This window comes from Frieseomelitta varia, unplaced genomic scaffold (assembly GCF_011392965.1).
Source record: "Frieseomelitta varia isolate USP_RPSP 00005682 unplaced genomic scaffold, Fvar_1.2 scaffold_886, whole genome shotgun sequence".
Taxonomy (NCBI): domain Eukaryota; kingdom Metazoa; phylum Arthropoda; class Insecta; order Hymenoptera; family Apidae; genus Frieseomelitta; species Frieseomelitta varia.
In genome coordinates, this window is record NW_025110685.1 from 1 (window position 1) to 21,173 (window position 21,173).

Sequence of the window (21,173 nt, forward strand, 5' to 3'; positions counted from 1 at the left end):
GTTACATATTGACACTTACTCGATCGTCATTTAACAAAAACAAAAAACAAAAAAAAAAAAAAGAAAGAAAGAAAGAAAAAAAGAAAGACAACCAAAAATCCAAGATATAACTGGATTTCTCATCGATAACGAATGAAAGATAACATCGAAGAGCATCTCAAAGAATTGTAAGTTCGTTTGGTTTTTAGATTATTCGACAATAATATGGTTACGAATGCCCGTGCAAGGCTTATATCAGACTAGCGTTATTAAACACTGCTAAAACTCCTTACACATGTATACATCCACGCATTTAGACATTTTCATAACATTTTACGAAAATATTCATTTCGTTTTCTTTTCTCTTTCCTTTCTTCACGGCGCGTATACTCGTCTCGTATAGAATAAGACATATTTTTTCAAAAAAGGAAACAGTTTTTTTAATCTCTAATAAATGAATAGCAGGCATTTTAGAACATTATTTATACCAAATGCATATTTTATCTAGAGTCTCGTGCGAATATTATATATAAATATAAACTATACGCGATGTTACGTTACATGTCTATTAAACAAAGTTGTGGTTTCATTCGAATGCAAAAATTATGGCTAATAATATAACTAATATAATACGAATAATTGCACAATACTAGCCATTACGTACATAAAAATATTGACTGATTTTTAGTATCGTTCATAAATATGTATAAACGTATTTGTCGTATAAAGTATAATTTAAAAAAAAAATTAAAATGTGTATTGCAAAAAAAAAAAGGAAAAAAAATCAAAATATAAATCTGAATCGGAGCGTGCATCGTATATGTAATACTATAGTGTCATGAACGTACATGCTAATATGTGAAAAATACAGATTCGCAATCGTTATAAAACTAGTTGTATTTTTAAATTTTGATTTAACGCGAATGTAAAATACTTTGTATGTCGAGTAATTCAGGGTAACACTCTAGTCATTTATACAATGAGAAAGTTGTTTATAGATTCACAAATAGATACCACACGCACATACCATGTGAACTATAAATGACTTTTAAAATTTCAAAATTATTGCTTGCAACGTCGCTTATTATCTATTTTTATTATCATTTAATCATTTGTCATCGTTGCTGTATATTTAGTACTGTCGTCTTATGTCGTAATTTTTGCTGTCCCGAGTAGAGAATGAAACGCTGAATAAAATGGCTAGAGTGCGAGCATCTTCTCTTTTTAATAAATATATAATAGAACAAAAAAAAAAAAAAAAAAATGTGCCACATTAAATATACACATAATTAAATATAATGTATGATTTTACAACCAGCATTAAAACAAAAGGAATTAAATATATAGTAAAGCACCAATGCTTAACTGCTTGATTATTCTAAAGAAGAACAGTTAAAAAAAAGATGTTGAAAGATTATAATCCTGTACGCGTTTGTTATACATACAAAAGCACGTGATATGTTGAGAATTAATCGTTAACATGTATATAGTGAATTTTGTTGTTTGAGATGTCTTTTGTGGTATTCGTATGATAACAAAAAAATTAAGTTTGAAAATATATCTATACTATATATACACTACACATGATTATTTAAATAACAAAAATTTATTGCGCTTTCCTATGATACCACATCGGAAGGAACTTCTTACAAAATTTCACCTAGCTCGGCATAAAGAAAAAAAATTGCTTTATAATAAACTATCGTTATATGATGCAAACGATTTTGCATATATTGTACATTGCAAAAGTAGTCAGAGCAATGGTTGACATATGAGAAACAGATTTATGGCAATTATTTGTTGCTATTGAAAATTCACGATTATACCAATAACTAATAATAAAATTATATGGATACATTATAATATCATCGGTAACACAAGAGGTATGAGAAATGTATATTGTATTATCTATTATACTTATATATATATATATATTTTATAATTTATATTTAATCGTGTACTAGTTAAAAATATACTATTTTTAGGTAGACATCTAAAAAAATAATGAAGAGTTTAACATATATTGTACGCCGTATTCTTTTTAGTAATATCGTTAATAACATAAAACATGTAATGTAATACGAAGCATGGAAATGTTAAGCAACTAACAGAGCTATAGCGTTAAAATACCAACTAATCAATAATAAATTCAGTGTACATAATGTAAAGAAAGATAAATAGCATAAATTTAATGACTCGTCTAAAAGTTTTGTTTGTAATTTTATCACACGAGCTCATCAAAGATACACTGTTACCGTAATGTCACTATGCTCCTGTTGAATTTTGTAACTGTTATGACAGTGTGTCATCTTTGGTGAGCTATTACTTTATCTTTCCTCCAATTAGTTGAACCGTTCAAGCTCGACGTGTATGCCTTAAGTACAATGTTTACATTAACATTTCTTCTTACCGATTTTATTACCACCAATGCATGTTGTGAATTAATTGTATCAATATGGTGTGGCTTCTACTTTTCTTTGCTCTACTTTGTACATGTTCTTTATGTTTGCGTTGTATATCATCCAGCAGTACGTGTCAACTTACTGTCTACTTTTGCTATGTACTATCTGTCGACCTTTACACGTTTTTGAAATTATTCTTTTGTTGTACCAAAAAGAAAAAAAAAAAAGAATATGTATTTCACACAATCCATTCCACAATTCCTATAGGAGGTTACCTTATGTCGAAACGGGGCATGAATATTTTTGAACTTGTTCTATTTGTGAATGAGAATGAGAAAAGTCGAAAACAGAGAATTACATACGGGTAAAAACAATCGTTATCGATATGACCTGTGAAACCTGCTGTATGGTAGTATCATGTATTTACATTACTTAATTGTACACCTAATTTCATTGAAGAGGGGGGAAATTCTTTTGTATGTTAATTGTGTTTTTCACACGTACACTTTACGTTACGCCATAGAATTTTCATATAAGTTCACAAGCATATACAAAATGCTTTTTATAGCTGCTTTACAGTATTAAAGTAGCTGCCTTTCGAACTATTAGTCAGGAGAATAGTGCTGATGAAAGACGATTATCGCGAATCGAAATCTATTCTAAGATAAGTTCTCAGGACAAGTGTTTGTTTTTGTACTTATAGTTTCGTACGAGACGAATGTTTCGATGAAATTCGGCAAACCGTATATATTATAGTTGTTGATTCTTTGCTTCCTCCGTTTGTTCGTTTTTACATTTCTTAGATACACGTTAGATATTTCAAACATAGCTTATACATTATGGAGATTAGGAACATAGTCACTAACGAACAATTGTATGAGTATTGTACATATTAATTCTAGTAAGATTCCAGCGTTCGACCACGAGTCGTCTGGCAATTGGCTTAGCCAATTTAGTAATTGTAATTTCACGTTGGAAATTACAATGCGCTGACGCAGTAGCTACCTAGTGTTTAATCGTATTATTTAGTATTTGTATGTTTTTCCTTTCGCTGATTTTATAGCAAACAAAACAACGTGACCAACAACCTGTTAGACCTAACGGAATTCGACTCTCTCAGTAATAGCAGTAGTGGTCCAATACTCCAACTGACATCCAATTTGGCCAACGAAGACACCCTCAACTCGAACCTAAATCCAGCAGCTATACCTTTCACTCCAATGGCCAACACATACATGCCCACCGCTGCTAATGCCAATGTAAATCCGTTCCAGGATTCTTTCATGAATAACAAACCACAAGATAATAGTCAAGTACCAGGTACGTTTGTGCGTATTACTATCGCGATATATCTGAGATATGTATTTATGTATACCATGTACAATGTGAATGTATTGTATAACCATACCACTGTTCTTGATGTGCAGATCTTTTATCATAATGCGCGTATTAAACATTCTGGGGAATGGAAGAGGAACGGATTCATTGGATTCAGAGATATACCATGTTGCTTTGCAGCGAGTAATAGGTATAACGAGATATTCGAGGCAAGCTGTCATTTATGAGATAATGTAAATAAGCGCTATCGATGTGTAGAAAATGCGGAGAGACCTAAGGTAGAGAAAAACGGGGGGCACTACGTCAAAAAGGAAATGGAAAAAATAAAAATAAAGAAGAAAACTACTTTGTCCTTGAACGTCACGAAAAATGTAAAATAATATATAATGTTAATTAATAATATTATGTAACAGCAAATAGGCACTCAGTCCATTATAGTATGCTATTAGATGTAAATCTAATCTTTTAGAAGACCTTTGAAGGGAATAAGGCCTGTTTATAACATATTGATTTTCAAATAACGAGTATACATTTTATTGTATTGAATTGCATTAAATTAATTTCACACGTGATTTTCGTCCATGCTGTGTAACGTGTGTCGCGTTCGAAAAGTTTTAATCCCGGGAATTTTTTTTTTACGAAACACACAGATTTTATTCGGATTTGACAAACAAACGCGAACTAATCGGTGTACGATGAAATCCTTTATGCGTAAACGTGTAAAACGGCTTGACAAACATTGCACAAGACGGTGTGAATTGGTTGAAATATATCTTGTATCTGCCAAAATGACGTAGGAGGTAAGCTCCAATGATTGTCTTTACATAAGAGATAGTGTAATATTACCTTATAGAATTTGAGTATAGAAAACGATTACATATATAGTCATATCTAGTAAGATCCTCTGCAGATATGATGTAAAAAAAAAAAAAGAAAAAAAAAGAAAAAGAAATAAAAAGGAACACATTTCTTCCATACTACATTTTGGGGCGTGCGCTCACTAGTCAAGCAATTTTACTGTTTTTATCATATTCTTTTTTTTTTTCTATATTATTAATATTATTATTTTCCCTTTTTTTTTTTTTAGAAAACTCACGTAATATCGGTACTCTAGGTATCACCCACTAGACTTCATTACTATTACGTTTTCGCGAATCTAACATAAATTTTCTAGCTGTGATGATAACGACGATGACGACGAAGACGACGAAGACGACGATTGCTTTGTGAAATAGCCACTGCATACGTTTATGAAATAAGAGACCGATAGCTACCGTTATACTTTGCTTATGTAAATGATGTTTCACTAGCTACAATAAGGGAACGAAATGCAAATCTACGATTACACGTTTCACAGTCAAAAGTAAGATATATCATAGCATAATTATTAATGAGAATCGCAGCGAAAACGCTCGGACTCGTGAAATATATATACATATACATACATATATACACACACATATATTTTCTGGTAATTGGATCGAACAAAATTGAAAGGTCGCGTTGCGTTAATCATTATACATAGTAGTGGCTATTCATTCTAGTGGTATCATACTAGTATACAGATAGAAAATGATAATTTTAAAGCCTGATGTTATTGAGCAAACGTTGTAATTGGTGTCTAAGACATGAGTTATTTGTTATTATTGTGGCATACTATTATAAAGAAAATCAATATAATTAGCATGCTTTGTGTTTAACACCTGCGCAAAACACGCGGGTGCATGATCTTGTCTCAAATACAAAGTTGTTCATACGAAAGGGTTAATTAAGTGCACATCCTGATTAACCTGAGTCTCGAGTAGCAGAAATGAAGAAAAATCAAAGAGAAAAAAAGGGTCATCGACATGCCCGAAACGATTATCACCGATCTATATACCGAACTCTATGTTGTTTATTTTCTCTTTCTTTTTATGTTTGTGCTACGTATGATATAGTCGAAATTCTCTTGAATTCTTTCTGCATATGTCCCATTGCGATCGATTTAAAAGAATTTCACGCTGCATGCTTGCTACCGGTTCTATTTTCCTCGAAATTGTTTAATTTAAGGACTCCGAGCACACACACACACACATACACATATATATACACGTAATGCCACAGTGTTTTATATCCCAAGATAATTTGTATCACGCAAATGAAGAAACCTAAGAACTAGATATTTTAACGATGAAACAAAAGGGGGGAGGCGGAGAGAAATTATGTATTTTTATCGAGAAAAATTGTAGCACACCGCTGTACAGAAGTATATGATCCTAAGACACTTTTAATTGCCTAAGCTTCTTAAGCGCATAGTTAAACGATATCGCGAATGAAATCGAATCAATTTTACGTATCACGACTCGGTTTACTCCACGTGGATTATTTTCAACCATGAAACCTTTCCAAGACAGAACCATGCAATGACTATATTATCGAGTTTATTTATTCAAACTATTCTATTCGGTCTAACTAAAACTATTCTATAAGGACACATAATAATAATAATAACTATAATAATTAATAACAGTAATAATAATCCCAATACATACGAACAAATGTTTCTAAACATTACAAATACTGAGAATGCTAAATATCATCAGTCACATGTCTAAAAATACTTCGTATTGTATAAATGCTTGTATGTAATAAATACTTAATATTGAAAATAAAAGGAACGTTATTTAATAAAACCTTCTGAAACTTTCTTCTGTTTAACGTCACGTTTGAGGTTCGCGTTAACGTTTGCAACGGCGCGAGTTGGCACGATAGCGAGACGATAATGCTACCACCGTCATTCCCGCGAACCCGCCTTTAAAACCCGAGTTCCTCGAGTTCTCAAGTCGGCCGAGAATGTGTTAAAAGTTGCACAAGTATCGCGTGTATTTTTCTATTCATTGCCGGTGGAAACACGTGCCGCATCTATTTTCATTTTAAAGCATAAGAAACCAACATATCCGCAAAGTATACGCGCGTTGAAAGCAACAACATATGAAATATGAAGAACATGCCTGGCTGCGTTTCGTCTCTGGGGTGTCACACCCGTAAAAAGTAATGCCCCTGTCTGGGTGAATTTCTCGCGTGTGTTCGCCCGACCGTGGCCCTTTTGACGAACAACGCTTGTTTTCACGCAAAACGAACCAACTTCGGTACGAACGCGCTTCCATCTTTTATCGAAAGTCGCTAACTCTAACGCCTCCTCTCCTTCCCTTTCTATTATTCACATCCGTTTTCCAAACCATTGTACTCCCGCCGCAGTACTTTCCAGTTCTCCGTTGCTTCTCGATCTTTCTTACTTTCTATTCACTTGCACGACGGCATATACATAATACTCGGTCGAAATACGAAAAATATTTCGTGCGGTTCGTCCCGTCCAGGGTTCCAATTTTAATAAATTTTAAAAAATCGTTCAGGGTTCTCCGTGTTGTTTCGCGCGACCGAGCGAGCAAATGATTCATAGATCACCTCTGTGGAGAGAATGAATTTTTGTTTCGGTTAGAAATGCTCCACACCTTCGCGCGAGAGTGACGCGTATGCAGCTTGCATAATATAATTTTACATCACCGTTCCACGAGCCACACAAGGTAAGTGAAGTTTGACACGGTACGCTTCTCTATCCTCCGTTTTCTCATCTTTCCCTTTTTCTTTGTCACATTACGATACGTCGAAAAACGAATCTCGTAATCCAGTGGTCGCGTCTGGTGTAAATTAATTAGTGAAACAACGTAATATCGCGAGTGGCCCTTTCCCTTTGCCGCGTTATTACAAGCGGAAAGGAAGGGATCGCCGGTGGAAAATGAGGATTTTAGATACACGCGCGTGTTTTCCAGCGGGCGCATAATTCCGGAAAATTAAACCGCAGCGCGAGATTACACGGAAAACTTTCCGCCTCCTTCGCAACGTAATTTTTGGCCAACGACCACGCTTCCCTGTCCCGTGTGCCCTCCTTAACACACCGCCAGTAGCCCGGCAACGTTTACCGAAAAAAACTCGATTCTTTACGAACCGAGCCGTTTTTCACAACGACGAACACCCGTGTTTCTTGCGTCGCGATACACGCACTACAAGCTCTAATTACCGGCTAAACGAAAGTCAACCGGCCCCTGATCCGTCCTCATTATCGAGGCAAACTTGCGAGGTATTAGACTTAGTGCCGGCGATGTTATCCGAGCGATTAAAGTAGAGCCGTGGCGCGTAGTAACTCATCATTTGGGATATCCACGGCGGTAATTCTGTAATGAATTTGCCGGGAAGTTTCGCGACGCGAATCGACCAAACGAGAAAAGGGACCTTCGCAGCGAGTAGCGTAATTTATGAAGAGCAACGACTAATTTCGCGCGATAGCGTTTCGCACGCGGGATTACGATCTCCGTATATTCATCTTCGCAGTACACCTTTAGTCAAGGTTGGTACACCATTCGAGGAATATTTACGACGAACGTTTCACGAATAACGATCCCGATCGTTAATTTTCAGCCTTGTAAAACGCATTAACCACTTGCGCTGGCAACTGATTGCGGACCATAACGAGTGACCAAACCGTATACAATATGTCGTCGCTTTCTTTTGGAACTTCGTCGGTATGACATCGCTGGATAGAAATTATTGAGAGGTGATAAACTTATTCTTTGTTTTGCCTATTTTGTTTCACTTAAATATACTTAATACTGAGAAAATATTACAATTTTGGAACAAAAAACTCTCGCGTGGCACGTCATTCCAGTGCAAGATGTTAAAACACGTTTATACTCCGCGTAAGTGTTCGTATGATTAGTCGAGATGATCGTCTGGCCGTATATTCGTAACGGAAGACGTTCTCTCGATAATTGTCTGGCAAACGATAGTTAATATTCTTCTCCCTAATTTATCTCGGAAGGCCGGATCGTTTCGTTTTGGAGAAAGGCAGGGCGGTATTCCGGCAGCGAAGGTTTCTCGCAGTCAGGGGTGTAATCCAGCAGTCTTGGGCTCGCACATTCACGTGGCAGCGAGGGGGGCGGCACGGGTGTAATTTGCGGCTTGTAATACCGTGCCCGCCGTTTGTAACCTGTTCGGGATACGCAAGTACGGTTAAGGGGTGGAGAAGAAGGAGAGCGAAAGAGGGTGGCGAGGAAGGAGGAAACCGACGTAACCGCATCGTCTCATCGAGGGGATGTGTTTTCCACATCTGAAACCGGCGAAACTACGCCACGCTCGTTTCGCTTGCCATCGGGAAGTACGTTTGTCTATCCCGTCGGGGCCCCCGTTATTTTTCTTCGACAGCGCGTCGATTGAATACGCACGTTTTAATTGCTCTGTATTTGTTTTTCACGGTGGAAAAAGAAAAAAAAAAAAGAAACAAGAAGGGAAAGAGGGGGTAGAAGAGAAGGGAGAAACGGTGTCACGAGAAGAGAGAATTCTGTCGATTCGTACCCGGGGTGCAATCTCTATGTAAATATTTTTTATCAAGCTGTTACCGCTCCCTGTTTCAGCAAAGATAACAGAATAAATAACAAAAACTGGGTGACGAGGGGCGGGGACGGGAAGGGAGGGGGAAGAAAGACGAGAGACCGAAACGGCGAAAGATTCAAATGAAATTCCGTATTTCGTTTTACCGGCACGCTCGATTTAGCGGATGCTTCAATGGCGGAAAAAGCCCGGACGGGGATGAAAAGGATGCAACCTGTGTGCAGGGGATGCATTCATTTTGCACGGGTCATAAGATCTTCTTGCGATGCTGGAAAGGGTCCGAGACTCTTCTGCGGAGGTTACTGCACTTTAGGAACGAGTTATCCTTCTCATCGACCATCAGGAATTCTCGCTCAACATTTCCCGACGAATTCTCGAGGAAACGTACAATTCCTGAAAAAGTTTTCGCGAGGCAAAACCGGTCGTTGTGCCCCATCTTCGTCGATTTATATGTACGTCAAACGCTGGTTGTAAATTTCCGCGCTCGGGGGAAGCAGGTAGCTCAGCGTGCATGTAATTTCTCGTCACCGTAAATAATTTCGTCGATTTCATCCTCCAGTTCGACGCGACGTTTCAAAGGAATCGCGAAACGCGCAATTCTTGTTCAATATAGAAACGATCGATGACAAAACGCGGCAAGTGTTTCCCTAAATATCCATAGTCGATGCTAAAAATTGATTTAACGTTTTCCAAGGAAGTAGAACGTAGAAATTAATGCCGATACACTCGGGGATGATATTTATTACCGAGGGAAATTGGCATGAGAATATTCCACGAACGAATCCAATTTTCCTTTGAAGAAACGATATGGTAAACAACTGTGCTTGAAAACAGACGAACGAGAAAGAGAGGGATGTAGAGATCGCGGCAAATGATACAAGAGAAAGCAAGAAAAAAAAAGAAAGAGAGCACCAAAGGACTTTTTCCTATTACGCGTGAATTCATTCGTTTAATTATCTTCTGCTGGACGGCAGTGCGGTTGGCAAAACATTAATTGTTCAGTTGATTGAAATGTCTAACGAACCCTCTCGAACTTCTCGCTTTATGAACGCGTCCAAACTTTTTTAATGGATCCGCATCCCATTTTCCTCGACTTTTTTTCTCCTCCTTTTTTTTTTCCTTTCCTCCATTTTCATCAAGGTAATAACGAGTCACGATGCTATCTCTTCTTCGTCAGAGGTTCGGAGCCGGCGGTCTCGCACACCCTCTCTGAAAACACGAACGAGAGAACAGTCCGGCCGGTTTATCGATAGCCGGACGAAATCGGCGACAAAAGCAAAAGCGGATGTGTCGATTCAATTTGCTCCCGGTGAAATATTTCAATCCTTGAACCGCGCGGATAAATTAATTCGCCGCCGTCTCATCGGGGTCGCGGGATTCGCGCTCCATTTCGAGCGTTCACGCGTCTCCGACAGTTCCATAGGTACCATTGGTTCCAAATCGATTGTCTCGATTTGACGGATTTCCGGATAATCCGGATAACACGATCGTGTACCAGCGCGGAGTCGGGGAAACTTAGTTGTATTGGATGGAAGCCAATCCAGGCTGCTGGCGATTGACAATTGGCGATGCGGCAATGATTTCCGATGAGCAGACCGGGGAGAGAACCGATGGCCGATCGAAGGCGGGCCAAGCGCGGAAGAGGAGAACATTGACGCGGAACAGTACCGATATTAAAGGGGAAATATGAAAAGCGTCCTGGATCTACCTTCCACCGGCCAGGCCGCTGTTTTATGTGGAGAAAAACTTTCCACGTAGAGAAACTACTTGTAGAACGCGCCGCCCTTAGGGACAGAGACCGCGAAATGCAATATCGTTTACTTGTATATCGACTTATTGAAAAACGTTTGTACCAGAAACCGAGTTGCGAACCGAGAAGTTAGAGAATCAAACAGTACGCCGATAAACAAGACGTTAATGCGATATGAGGAGAGAAGAAGAGAAACGAAATGGTTGGCCGAGTGTTTCTTAAAATAACATCAACGAACGCGAAACGAAAATGCAAATGCCATGAATATCAAAGATTCACCATTTAACCGGTACGATGCTTTTCGAATAACGGGCAGAGATAACGCGTTTGCGCCTGAGCCAATCTGCCGTACCACCAGCTGACAATTGGCGGCGTGGCAATGATTTCCGATGAGCAGGTCGGGAGTGAAACGGGAGCAAGAGTTGGCGAGGGGGTTGTCCGGGAGGGAGGCAGCTGAGAGGAGAAAGACACCACGAATAAATACGTACGAAAGAGAACGAGAAAGGAACTAATATATTCGTTCGGCATTTGCGGTTAGCCGCCGCACGGATTGCACCCGATTTCCCCTCTTTCTACCCAATAATTTTACAAACGGCCATTCAACCTTCGTTTGTCTCACTCTCCGCGTTTTCCGACCCTCCTCTCGTCGTTCTCTCTCTCTCTCTCTCTCTCTCTCTCTCTCTCTCTCTCTCTCTCTTCTTCCTCTGTTTGGGCGTGATGTTCGCGCACATCGTTCGCAACCGGTCTGGGGTGAGAAAAATTCTGTGAGAAGAGCGTGGAAATTTTTTTTTCCTTTTTCATTTTTTTCTCCCTTTTTTTTTCCCCCTCACGTAGCGTGTTTGTAGCGTGTCGCGCCGCGCCGATATCATCGGCGCGTGTGGTTGAAATCGGAGATAAAAGCATCGTTGATGGTTTGTAAAAGATTTTTACAACGTACAGCGCCTGGGTAAACCGGCACGCCGGGAATAATCAAGCATTATTCGCGGCAGCATTTCCCTCCGATAAAACTGAAATATACGCGAGCATCAGCTACGAATCATCTTGCTTGTTTGCAGCGCGCGTCCCGATTAATCCTGCTACACATTTGCCTACCTTTCGACCCCGGGACAGCGGGAAAAGAAATTGCATCTATCCTACAAGAATGATTAACTTGTTTCCATTTCAAATTACGTTACTGCACAACGGTAGAAGAATAATGAATTCTCAAATGAATTCTTAATCTGTTATATCTCGGAAAATGGATTAAAGTAAAATGTTGGATATGTATATATATATATATATATATATATATATATATATATACATTTGGAAAGACTGAAATCCCATTAAGATTTCATAGAGAAATGTCGTGAAATTAGATCGTTAAATGTCCTTTATGACATCAATAAAACAATAAAGTAAATGCTTTATTTTCAAACCTCTACGTTGAGCGCTTCCAATTCGACGAACATTTCAAAATAAATCCATTTACATACTAAAATGAGTCGCCCTGTGCGAAAACGCTCCGGGGCGAATGAATATTTGATTGAGATTCGTTCACGTAATTACACGTTTAAATCTTCCTTCCTCCCATGGTAGACGTTGGCAGTCTTTGTTATACAACGATGGCACTTGCTTCGAACCGCGGTGGGAAATTAAAAGTGAGTCGGGAGCAAACTCGTCTTTAAATTACATTTTTCTTTCTTTCTTTCTTTCTTTCTTTCTTTCTTTTTTTTTTCTTTGCGTTTCCATCCGTGACCGGCATAGAAAGATTTAAATTAGGATTGCTAGGAATGATAAATTCAGATCTCGGCTCCTGCCGGTTACTTACTTGCCGCGATAAAAACGAGATTGACAATTAAGGCCGGTAGGTGCGACGAGAGGTCCCGCTGGAAAATATCTCGAGACATCTAGTTTGCTGTTCTCGGCCGTGAAAGCAGACGCGAGATCGGGGATCTGGTTTTTCGTGGAATAACGAGACACTGATCGAAGAAACGCAAATTCAAGCGCACGGTTCAAATTCAGCGCCAGAGGCAGTGGAAATAAATTCAAACAAAATGGCCAGGCTGTGGGGTGCAAAGCGGGAGAGACGAAACGAAGGTTCGTCGAAACTTTCTCGAAGGGAAAGTTAGTTTCTCACGATTAGACTTTCACCCCCTTCCCGGTATCACTACTTTCGTTTCCGCTAGCTCTAAACCGCCTCGAGGATCGAGATAGAGGAGCTCGGTCTGGCCGAATGAAATTTTAATTTTTGATAAGACGCTCCCTTGCCAAACTCACCCTTGCACCCTTTCTGCTCCTCCTTCTCCTCCTCCTCCTCCCTCTCTCTTTCTCTCTCTCTCTCTGAACTGTACCGTCTTCTCCTCTGCCTCTCTCCCGTGTAGTACGCCCGGTTAACGCCGGTTTAGAGATATTAAATATCACCGAAACACACAAGGGTCGGCGAAGTAGTGAAGATACTCTCGGTAGACCAGAAACGCACTGAGAAGCTTCTTGAATGTTTAAGGAGTGACTGCCGAGCGAGGCACGTCGAGAAGAAATGTGCATCCACGAACGGATAAATGGGCCTCGCTAGGCACGAATGTGCTGCCAAGTTATGCAAAGTTTGCCCAAGGAATTAATTGCCAAAGCTATGCCAAGATAAAGTGCTTTTAATTAACGGAATAATCAATAATCCCTCGGGCGACTAAAGCTTTTAATGAACAAACTTCTTGAACTGTACTTCGGGGAAGTACAAGTTCGGAGGTATGCGCGATATTTTTAGAAATTAATAGTTTAGTCCAGTGGTCGTAGTTTATCCCGATAAACCGAACGAGACAAATTGATCGTCTTTCGAACTTCGTCCCTTTGGGTGTAACCGATCTTAATAGATCTTAATTGAAGCGTTGATATTTCAGACGATTATCCAACGATAAACAGAATCTCTAACGTCGCCTCGTTCTGGATGAACGGCGATGAATTTCGCGCGTGTGCCTAGCCCCTCGTATCACCGATTCTCTTCGGTCCTCATCCGGCAGCTATCAATGTCGCGCTTTCTAATCAGCACCGAACTATCAGTCGGTGGTTGTCACTACAGGCATGATTGCGGTTCCACGACGATGCTGAGGCAGGATGCCGAGACGCTGCGTCAAAGTTGGAACCACGAGAGAAACGTGTTGTCTGTTAAACTAATAGAGGAAGAGACAAGGAGACACATACTGAGGAACAAAGAGACGGAGTAAGTAGGAGAGATAGAGAACGAGAAAGAGCAGAAGGTGAGAAAGGACGAGAGAGGAATAACGAAAGCGAGTTTTCCATAGTTAGTGTAGATACACGTACACTGGACGTACGAAAGCAAAATACAACGGAGAGGTGAAGTGACGTAGAGGGGTGATGACGGCAGAAAACGTGGTAGGGGGTTGCGTTACGTCATGTGTGAAATTACAATCACCCACCCCTAATGCGCTTGCCTTGACTCACCCCATTCTGTTCAGGTTACAATGGTGTGCGCATGCATGTACGTATACACCCGTGTGTTACGACTATTTCTATAAGTACGTGTTATTATTACGCGCATATAGTAGAGGGTTTATGTATATACCAGTTACACGGTCACGTTGTTTGGTATTCCGGGTATAGCTCTTATGCCTATGCACGAGATAATGAACACAGTGTCTGCAGGAAAGTGTGTATCATACGATGGGGAAGGTCCGGTGCATCGGCTCTGAAGAACCTTTGGTAAACTTTGACGTGTAAACTAGTAGCTAGGACACGACCCCGTGCTCGCTTCTACGAGCCAACTCCAAAATATAATCGTTTAACGTCCATGTACGCTTTCCAGCCGGACAGGTGAACCTAATAAACTGATACACCTGACGATACAATGGTTGTTAATTCGCTACCAGACACGTTAATTAATTACGTGTAACTTTATTTCTAGTTTACGCAATTACTCGCAATTTTTGTGTTCTTGAGTATTCCGAACACTGACCGATTGACGCACTGCAATTTGTTGTTGACGAACAATACAAATGATAATTTAAAACTGAATAGATCAGTTTACGGATTTTTTCGAGAGAATGAACAGAAACTAAGCTAAATTCGATAAATGGTTTGGTAGTTGGTTAATAATTGTATTCAGACGAACGGATGCGGACTATGAGTCAAGAATGGTCAACACAAATAAGATTAATAAATATTAGAGGGACAGAGATACTCGAGGGATGCGTGTGATTTAAAGAGGTTCGTGCTGCTGAGTGTTTTAATAAATAAATTGGCCGCCGAAGTAGCAGCAGACAAAATTACTTGGGAAATTGTACTTTTTCACGAGTCGACGGGTAATCGTTTCTGTCCGACATACCGCTCGGGATAATTAACACGTCTGGAATCCTCGAATATTTGTAAATGCCACTGCCAGAGTCAGTCATGAACAAAGTAGAAAGCCGTATGAGATCTAGTATTTCAAAGCTGAACGTGCGTTTCACGGAATTTTTTTGCTTCAACGTTGAATGATAAAATTTTTAATGGTCCGTCTAAATGGACATCTTAGTATCAGAGCATAGCGTTTTCTTTTCCCTTATATATATATTCCACGAGTTAATATTTTAATTTAATATAATTCTCATTAAATTTATATTTATCGTGCATTGCGTTGAATTCATTATTAACTATAGATATTCCTACATATCCGGTAAATATCATTTCTTCATTCTAGCATTTTCACTGTGAAATAATGAAAAATTCAAATATTCCAAGGTATTTCTTTCTCTCTGTCTGAGATGCCGTGACGTTAAGTGGACGACAGCCTTTAATCACGATGAACCAAACCCGTCGAGTGCACCACGAGTTCAACAGTCTACAAAAATATTGCGAGTAATTACGAAAAAAAGGGTGAAAAAGATGGGATCATTTAAATTAAACCAACGTATATGGTCCTGGTATAATTGCTCCGTGACTCCTGATGATCTAACGAAAATTTCCAATTCAGACCTGACGTCTGACGCGGACGAGCTAGCCTCGTTATTTTTATGGTATTTGAATTTAACACCGTTTAACCCCGCCCTTCGAGAGATCGCGGTCGGATTTGCTTAATCGAGGAACGACGCGATGCGCGATATCCAGCTCCAGCTTCTTGCAAGTCGCGCTTTTACGAAATATTATACGGTTATTTATTTTCATTGAGAAAGAAGAGAAATAAAAAAGCACGATGCGAGATACGCGTAAATTGCGAGTACACGTAACCGTTCGTATTGATTTTTGCACGCCTGTCGTAGGAAGCGTGTGCCACGACCCTGCAACTCACTTTTGTGACCCTCCCTTCTGGCAAGTACACAATTACACATACCGTTCAAGCCACGCTTCCTGAATCCATTGTCTATTATAATCATTAACGGGATTTCGATTATCCGGCAGAACGCCTCGTCGCTGCACACGTAAGCTTTTCCATTTTCTGATTGTTAGAGATTTTATCGATTATTCGCTCCCTCGTCAAAGGCTCATTCTACGCCAAATGCTTGCTGCAGGATTATCACTCAACAATGGTTACACCTGATTTTGTTGTAACAATTGGATCGTTCGGAAAGTTTTTAATTCTAGTGGCATTCAAATGTCATACACACGTGCCATGTTGCAACGATTCTGTTGGCTTCTTTTCCTCGTTATTAGAATGTCTTATGCGAATTAAATATTTAAACAATCTCCGTGATGTAGTAACATTTTTTTAAAAATAACCTCAAACACGTATCGCCCGAATAACCTCAAAATATTATATTTTTCTCATGTCATATTATTAAAAGTATAATAAAGAATATAATAGAAATTATATTTCTCTAAGATGAGTAAGTGATCTTAGGAATTTTCAGTACATTCTCATACGAATCGTAAAGACGTGATCAAATCGGAGCAATCGATACAAAACATCTGAGATTACTCACCCATTCATGTCTTCGGTTGTTTTCTCTCGGGAAGCAAACAGAACGCTGCTCTCGAGAATTCCGACTTGCTCAACGTTTTAGATGTACGTTTCCATTCCAGTCGCATTGAATCCCTCATGTTGTAAAATCATATCAAATACTACGGTATTTCGACGAGAGTTTGCACAATAATACCGGACCATATACATACATATATCGAGCGCTGTTATCGTAGTAAAAAACCGGTACGTCAACAACTTAGTCGGCACGAAATTATATTTACACGTTCACCACCGTTTATGCAACAAATAAAACAAAAATACGCGACATATCGATCTATTTTATATCGTGCAACCGCCATATTACGATCACTGACACCGTAACTTTTTGAGCTACTAAATACATCTCGAGCTTCTCAAACGACACTAAGAAAACACAAGTACAAGGAACGCAGCGGCATTTAAAAATTCAATTATCTATTTTACGAAGCGAATTATTCTCTGTGAGAGCGATATTCATCAAAATTCAAGTAATTAGCAATACTGCGTATGACTAACAAACCGCGCCGTTTGAACTTTCATCCAACTGGTAGCCAATAGTCAACCACGGATGACTCTTCTAAACAACCATTAAAAACAATGATGGTTAACGAGTGTTTATTTTCGCAAGGTACGTACATACGTGTATGGCGCATGCATACGGAAAACGGTGGTGGAAATTTCGGAAAACCGTTTCGATAGTTGTTACGAGGGTAATCGTAGAAATTAGCGAACAATACGGACGAAAACCAATATTCCAGGATGTTGGCTGTTGGTGGGGATTGGAGGGGGTGGCCAATAGCGTTTGCGCGGGAGAAAGGTACGAAATGGGGGGCACATTCGTGGAGGGATCGTAGGAACGCGGTCGTATCGTCGCTCGGCAGCGCCGCGACGCCCTCGAGGCGAACTAGACGCAATACTTCGTGCTCGTCGCTGTTCAGACTTTTCGGCGTTTCTAACCTTGTTCTGGCGCTGTATGTTGCTGCCTTCGTTCATACGTATAACGTAGTGTCGTGCGCTGTCCTTTTTGCTCTTCTTTCTTACGTACGTTACCCTTGTTTTGTGTTCCGTTAGTTTGAGGTGAACCGTTCGACTAGTGAGGAAAACGAAAGAAAGAAGAGTCCACCGAGACGCGAGACGACTGCTCTGTTTGCCTTGCCAACAAAATACGTTAGATTTGCACGGTAAGCGTCCTTCCTTTTCCTTGGTACGAGCCTTTTCAAGGTCAGTCGCGTCTTTCGCCATCATTTTCGATAGCTGTCACTCGTCCGCGGCCACGAACGTTTGAACGTGCCTCTTCGAATCAACTCGTTCTATAGGTCCATTCGCGTGCTGCGTGTTTCGCGCGAAATTTTCGAAGCAAAAATTCTGAATCTGACGATGTCGTAAATTACACATTGACGAGCAATCGCATTACAAATGATCGACATTTCTCGTGACACGAGCAAGTTTTGCTCGTTATTAGGTTGCGAGGTCAATGAGAACATCGGCGTTTAATGTCGCGCGAATCGGTGTTCAAATTTTGTTCGAACGACGCGACTGACAATGGAACGTTTTACATTTTGCTAATAGTGAATATTTCGCGAATGGCGAAGCATTGCGGTGTCGTATAAACACGACACGAGTTTAACATTACCCTGATTTGCTATTTTTATATTACCATACATTATATGACAAAGGTAAGAAGCCAGTTCTCACCCCAAAAGAGAAAACTATTTTGCTATAGATGGCAATAGTGCGATTTTTTCTGTATGCCCTTGACACAGTTAATTCGCTTGGACAGTCGATAACACGAACTGTCTACAGTTTTCAGAACACACTTACGGTAATAGAGTAATCTTGGATTCAAAATAGTGTATACTAAAAAATTTCAAATTTTATGCATTTTTATCGTGACCGACCGATACCGTAAGTTTTTGTGATATTTTTCTACGGTCAGATTTCACTACTTACGAAGATTGCAAGTAACGACGATCGAGCTACGATCGATCCTCTTGAATAATATTTAAAGACATAGCCAAAGGTCGGCCAAACTGGCTGTTAAATTTCCTGACACGTTTTTCTCCCTTGAAATTCTTCCACGATATAATCTAGAGTTTACGGTTCATGAAACACCATACCTTAGTGACACCTTATCTTCGTTACTTCTCATCTACACGCCTTCGCTGCATAATATCCTACATAGCATTCTGGCGTTTTTCGCGAAATATTTAGCCATCAGTCGCAGGTCGCGAGACTAAACAAATCGTTTAGAAAATAACTCCAATGACGAGATCGCGATGCCGACAAAAAGAGAGAAACGACAGAGGGTGTACAACCATAGTTGTCGCATCCCTTCAGTAGACCTTTTTTCCTTTTCATCCTCTTGTTTCCATTCTCCCGAAGCGTCGAATGTGTATCTCGCACAAACAGCAGAACCGCGTTCTCTCTTTCTCCGTGCATTATTTTTTGCTCTTCGTTCTTGTTTCTTTTCTCCTTTCTTTTTTTCCACTCCTCCTTTATCGTGGCACCAGGGGCGGAAAGACTGGCCACGGATGTTTTTTCTTCCCTTGCTCTTCTCCACCGTTTCTTCCCCCGCTTCCCCCGTTCTCACTCTCGTCCTCTCTACATTCTATCTTCTTTCTTCTAGGCTTTTCCTTTGTCTCCCTGGAAATCTTGCGGTAGTTATGCGACGTTCAGCCCAGCCGCTTGGCTGGTGGGGTTGGAAAAAGGGGAAGGGGGTGACTCGAGTTTGTGTAGGTGGGGGACATCGGAGTTGAGGGTTGAAGGAGGAGAGGATACGGTCCTGAACGTGACTTGGATGCAATATTTAAAAGCGGCACAACGTCAATACTCCACTCTCTCCTCTTTCTCCGTCTACTGCTGTTACCCTTGGCTTCTTCTTCGGCGACATCTTTGCGATCCCCTTTACGATCGGTTACAACAAGACGATCCTGAATCGGCCGCTCGGTCTGACCTTAACCCAGCATCATCCCCTTGCCCTATGAAACAGACCCTTCGGTCCGTCCCGAAGGGAAGCCAGCCTAATGTTTCTTGAAATTCGTCGCTTCGTCCCTCGGCGCACTAGTGACCGGTGGCCACTACTTTACTAAATTCCTCTCCGTTTAACTTGCATACTCTTCGGTAAATTTTATCCAGTTGTCTATATTACACGGGGACTAGCAGTAGGAAAATTAGCAAACAGCGAATTTTCGTACAGTTACGTCCGCGCTTCGATGAGGGACATAATATATAAGAACGCGAGCGATTTATCGCACGGTAATTCATTCAGGATGGCGCTTAAATTTTAGATCACTCTCGGCCGAGAGTTATTGCCGTGCTCGTCTTCGCTAATATTGCCGCTTCGGGAATATTTTATCAGTTTTTGACGCGGTCTGGTAATTTATTTCTAATGTCTTCCTCCACGGTGGTCGGACGAAGGCGAATACCGGGGCGAAAGAGAGAAAGAGAGAGAACGGAAAGACGAACAAGCGGCGTGATATAAAAGGGCGAGAAAATGCAGGAAGTTATGACAATTATGAGAAGGGGATGAAGAACTGTCTAGGTGTGCGACGGCTCGTGAAATGAAATTGGGAACGAGGGACGATCGTTTATAAGTTCGACAGATGGAATTTCTCTTTTCATCCGTTTCTTTTGCTCCTGTTCCATTTCCCCCCTTCTCTCCCCCTCTTTATTCGATACGGAATTACGGATCACCCGGTAAATGGGCTTTCTATGATTCAATCAAGACGCCCTAACGAGCAAAATACACTCGATTTTTGGGGACGTTAACGAAAACAAAAATCTCGATGTTCATTCGATTATACGAGCGATTAGTTTTCTTTGCTGGAGATCTTTCCCCCTTTTTTCTTTGATCACGCGTGATGTCTCGTTCTTTGCTCGCCAAGTCCATCGGGAAATTTTCAAGCGTCGCATGCGGGTCACGGAAGGAAAGATCCTTGCGCTGTACGTCTGTGTACTGTGTTCTAATTAAAAGAAACCTATGAAGTTTGTCCGTTTCATACTTTTACCTCTTTTCTTTTCGAAACTTTGCTTCCCGCTCTTACTCGAATTTCACTCTTTTGAAACATCATCAAACTTCCTTTTCCGCTTGTCTTGCTTAATTAGCTGTAATTTAATCTTGTTCGATCGTCGAACGTGTTATTTGCGTTTCCAATATTCTCATTTATTCTTAAATTATGACTCGGTTTTATTTCATGTTTACACGAAAGATATCCATATACGTTGCGGTAAAATGAATCTTATAAATGCAGCAAAATTCTCGTTTTCATTAATACAGCTCACTCTGTTGTATATACATATGTGTATATAGCTAATACGTATCGAGTATGCTTCATTATAAAAAATATTGTACCCGTCGATTATATTACAC

At 40.0% G+C, this 21,173-nt stretch overlaps 1 protein-coding gene and 1 long non-coding RNA gene across 8 annotated transcripts in view; both read left to right on the forward strand.

Annotated features, from left to right (window-relative positions):
- Positions 1 to 7: 7 nt before the first annotated feature.
- Positions 8 to 6,372, forward strand: LOC122537110. 2 transcript variants are annotated; one of them, XR_006308546.1, is made up of 3 exons: positions 19 to 1,862; positions 1,965 to 3,701; positions 3,809 to 6,372. It is a non-coding gene; the product is annotated as an uncharacterized LOC122537110 (long non-coding RNA). The 2 variants fall into 2 exon arrangements; XR_006308545.1 differs by having other exon boundaries at positions 8 to 3,701.
- Positions 6,373 to 17,679: 11,307 nt separating this feature from the next.
- LOC122537075 (protein Fe65 homolog) overlaps positions 17,680 to 21,173 on the forward strand; it is a 173,208-nt gene continuing 169,714 nt past the window's right edge. For 4 of the 6 annotated variants that reach the window (XM_043670006.1, XM_043670005.1, XM_043669998.1 and 1 more), the window contains exon 1: positions 17,680 to 17,985. The gene's annotated coding sequence lies outside the window, so the exon portion shown is untranslated. The remainder of the gene's footprint in view (positions 17,986 to 21,173) is intronic. The other 2 variants (XM_043670009.1, XM_043670008.1) reach the window with 2 other exon arrangements.